At 35.8% G+C, this 4,741-nt stretch overlaps 1 non-coding gene across 1 annotated transcript; it reads right to left on the bottom strand.

The window, feature by feature from the left end:
• Positions 1–2,492: 2,492 nt before the first annotated feature.
• TRNAS-GCU (transfer RNA serine (anticodon GCU)) lies at positions 2,493–2,574 on the bottom strand. Its single transcript has one exon. It is a non-coding gene; the product is annotated as a tRNA-Ser (tRNA).
• Between the last annotated feature and the right edge of the window lie 2,167 nt (positions 2,575–4,741).

Raw genomic sequence — 4,741 nt, 5'->3', positions numbered from 1 at the left:
ACAAATACAAAATACACTCAAACAGAAAAAAAATCACAAAGACATGGCCTATGTGTGGCATACATTTTATTTTTAATTTCAAAAAAGGTTACTAGAAAAGTACGTGCTAATATTTTTAAAAAAAATCGATAAAAATAAGAAAGTCATAATAAAAGTCTGCTATTTATAAGAAAAAAGAGCTTTTTATATCAGCTTTATTTTTTCATAATTTCAACATTACATATATTGATTGATTTGCTTAACAAATTACAACAGGGATGGAGAATACCTTAAATAAAGGAATATAGAAGTCTTTTTTTACAGGGCTTATACCCTGCCATTGGCTGGTTTGAGTGGCCACTTTACACACTGTGTAACATTCACCATTTTGCCTATGTTTGAACATCCATATTTCTTCAATTGTTCCAGTTGTTGATTTTGGCGAAGTTAAAGAGCTGAAACCTTTATTGTTGTGAAGAGATTCATCTGAATGAATTATTTCCCATACTAGGCAACGCCTGAAAACAATTTTTAATTTTTTAAACTTCTTCTTGGACCAGTTGGTTTCATTACAATATTTGAGTTTGTCCAAATGTTCGTAGACAAAAGACTGGATTTCACCCCCTCGGGAATCATTAAGATTAACAAATTGCAACAGGGATGGAGAATACCTTAAATAAGGGAATATGGAAGGCATTTACAGGGCTTATGACCTGTCATTGGCTAGTTTAAGTGGCCACTTTACACTTTGGTGTTTTTTTTTTTTTATAGAACTCCTTATTTAAACTTATACAAGAAATAAAACACTAATTTGAGTCTACTAAACACTTTATTTTATTTTTACACAAAAATTTCGTGACAATAGTTTCGCCTTGTTAGGGTATGCGCCTGAAGTACTAAGCTCAATAAAATTATATATCCCAACTAGAAACCTCAGACAAAACTAACTCTTTCTTCATCTCTGTTGTAATATGTTAATAAAAACAGCTCCCCAGGGAGTTGAATCCAGTCTTTGTCTACGATAATTTGGACAAACTCAAAATATTGTTGATAAATCCACCTGGTCCATGAAGAAGTATAGAAATTGAAAAAATAACATTTTCAGGCATTGCCTAGTATGTAGGTGAAATAATTCAATTAGATGAATCTCACCCGCATAAATAAAGATTTCAGCTCTTTAACTTCAAAAACATCAACAGATGAAAGAATTGAAGGAATAAAGATGTTCAAATATGGGCAGAATGGTGAATGTTACACAGTGTATAAGTGGCCACTTAAACCAGCTACCGACAGGCCATATATTACCTTCTATTAAATGTTCTTCATCTCTGTTGTAATATGTTCAATTGTTATCTTTTGTACGGTTTCTAAACGCTTAATATGATTATTATAGGCTCCTCCCCATTCAATTATTCCATAAGAAAGATTCTCTCTAATGTTCTAAAAATAATATTTTCTAAAAGTTTCTCGGTCTCTGTTGTAATTTGTTAATCTGACTCTTACGCTGTAAAATCCAACATTTTGTCTGCAAACATTTGCACATACTCAAATAATTGTAATCCTTCATGGCCTTTATGCTATTGAATCGGCCCATTATTTCCCCTTCCATGCCCTGTGGCGCATATGGCACTGAGTTGGTGCACCAAATGCAACTTATTTTGGCGGCTAGGTGATCAGTATTACGCTTCAGGTGCCAGTCCAGAAACAGTAAAGCGTTGCGATGAACCACCTATAAAATAAGTGTTTTATGTTGATTCAACAATGTTTTGAGTATGTCTAAATGTTTGAGACTGGTTAGATTTCCTCCTTAGGGAGTTATTAAGATCAAAATTAGTTGCAACAGAGGGGGAAAATATTTCTAAGAACGGAATATGGAAGTCTAGGCGTCTACAGGGCTTATGACCTGTCTTTGGCTGGTTTAAGTGGCCATTTTACACATTGTTTAGCAACAATATTTTGAATTTATCTAAATTTTTGTAGACAAGGACTGGTTTCAACTCCCGGGGAACTGATAATACTAACATATTACAACAGAGATAAGAACATTTCAGAGAATCTAATAAAGAAGTCTAGGTATCTACAGGGCTTATGACCTGTCATTGGCTGGTTTGGTAAGATGGCCACTTAAACCAGCCAGACAGGTCATAAGCCCTGTAGACACACAGTGTTAACATATTACAACAAAGATGAAAAATATTTCAGAGAAGATAATATAGAAGTCTAGGCGTCTACAGGGCTTATGACCTGTCATTGGCTGGTTTGGTAAGATGGCCACTTAAACCAGCCAGACAGGGCATAAGCCCTGTAGACGCCTAGACTTCTATATTACCTTCTCTGAAATATTTTTCATCTTTGTTGTAATATGTTAACACTGTGTAACATTTACCATTCTGTCCATATTTCAACATCCACATTTCCTCGACTCTTCCATCTGTTAACTCCTGTGAAGTAAAAGAGCAGAAACCTTTATCACCTTTTTCAATGTAAAAAAATTAAGAATTTAAAAAAGATTACGACGAGGATGGGATTCGAACCCACGCGTGCAGAGCACATTGGATTAGCAGTCCAACGCCTTAACCACTCGGCCACCTCGTCTCACGAACAGCGTTTCTTATTTTTTCATCTGTTATTTTATTCAAGTTTGTATACACAGCTGATCAAACAAAAATCCTTCACTGAAAATGCTGACCAAATGTGAAAAGATAATTTTTGGTTATTGTCAATCAAGTGTGCCGAAGGGCCGAATCGTTAGGGCCCAGGGGGCAGATTAACTGTTGTTGAATGTTTTTTCTAATTTCTAAATTGTGTCTTGATTATAAATGCACTTTTTCGTATTTCAGATAAGCATTGCAGTGGCGAAATCGATGTGTAATGGGGAATCCACATCTAAAATGGCTTCTCAAGACACCAAATACTCTGCAGAGGAGACAATTCAGGTAAATAATACTTTGAAGTTAGATAATAACAGGTCTTGCAGCTACTGAGAGCATGGATGGTTGAAATTCTAGACTCCGTTTACAAAATTTAGGTATTTGATAGTTGATAACATTTACATATAAAGCTAGATAACCAATCGTCTTGTGGCTACAAAGCACATGAACGAGTGGAATTCAGTCAGTTTAAAATTAAATTAATAAATTTACAAAAACTAAATTGAGCAGAGTATATAATTTGTCAAGTGTTCATGCTTAAAACTAAATAAATTAAGCGCTGTTACAAAATTGTTTAAAAAAAAGAAATATGTATATCCGAAGGGTAGTTTTTTAGACTGTAGCTAGTTACTGCCGGACATGTGGCTAACAGGCTGCTTGCTGCTTCCTGGAAGACAGTTAAAGCACATATGTGTAGTTACCGAAGGATAGTGCGCATTGTTCCAATGACTTGGTGTCTTTACTTGAGTTCTTCTTTTCTCGTCCTTCTTTCCTACACATCCCCCGTCCTCTCTTCATAGTACAGTGTAGTATTTTAGTTTATTGATGTTTCTAAACAAAAAACATATCTACGTAAATACATGTTTTGTTTTCAAATAAAATTATAAGAATCTATATTACTATACCCAGAACATGTCCATATTCTTCTTATTTTTTTTAACTGAACGGTTTGGGTTGGTCAGAAAAAATTGTCGTATGGCTATATGCCCGTTTTTTATGAATAAAATTTATTTGTATAAAAAGTGTTTATATTATAAAGACTGAGATTATGAGCAGCAAATCTTGTCCTGACCCTGATCAGCCTCTCTATAATAATGGACAAAGGATCGAGAAATTTGACAGCTTTAAATACTTGGGAGTTCACATAACTGGGGATGGAAGCATGCACAAAGAGCTCGCAACCCGCCTAGGAATTGCTGGAGCAACTTTTAACTCTAGTCTATACTCGGTTAAAACAAAATGCAGATTATTCATTCAACCCTGTAAAATGCCAGTACTCCTATATGAGAGCGAATGTTTGAGCCATACCAAAGCCGAGAACAATCCTAAGAAGGTGCTTGACGAGAATATATAAGATATGTATGTTTTAAATAAATATTTGGACCCCTGTATTTAGCAGCCTTACGTGTCATGTACAAGGCTAAGGTACTCGGAAAAAAATCGTTTTTGTTTATCTTAGAAATGGGATGTTCGATCACTGATTTTCGTTTATTACCTTTATGAATCCAATCACCATTGTTGCAAAGTCCAAGAACAATGGCGCGTGATAACTACTTTTAACTACAGTGTGGATATCTGTTAAGGATATTCCATATTTTCTGCATTCTGCTTCAAGATTATGGCGTTGTAAACTGAAAAATGGGCACTGAAATTACAGATATTCGATACTCTGTGAAGAAATATCGTCGCATGGACAATAGTCATCATTTCTTCATTTAAACCTATGTAGGTAACTTCTCATAGCTCCGTGTCCGGTAAAAATTTGGGTTGTTTCGAAAGTACTTTGGTGATGACGACGGAAGTTTGCTGCATCAGCCAGCGTTGGGTTTAGTAATTTTACCTGTAGAAGAAGCGTGGTAATGATCCTCCCTACGCTGCTGCGTATTTTGTTAATAAAATTAGGCAAATGGTGGTTCGATTTTATATCTAACATTGAAGTCCAAGAACAGACGCAGCAGCCTCCTATAACGAGCATCTTGAGGATGCGGCGGTGGACATGGCTTGGACACGTGCTGCGCATGCCTCAGGAGAACCCAAACCCAAGTTGCCTCTTCTTAAAACCTGCGGGCTCACGACGTCCTGGAAGGCCGTTGATGACGATCTTTCGACTT

The sequence above is a fragment of the Micrasema longulum genome, unplaced genomic scaffold (assembly GCF_059751315.1).
Source record: "Micrasema longulum isolate JH-2025_06_02 unplaced genomic scaffold, ASM5975131v1 h1tg000074l, whole genome shotgun sequence".
NCBI classification, from domain to species: Eukaryota; Metazoa; Arthropoda; class Insecta; order Trichoptera; family Brachycentridae; genus Micrasema; species Micrasema longulum.
The sequence above is the reverse complement of the archived record's forward strand: the minus strand, read 5'-3'. Positions and strand labels throughout refer to the sequence as shown.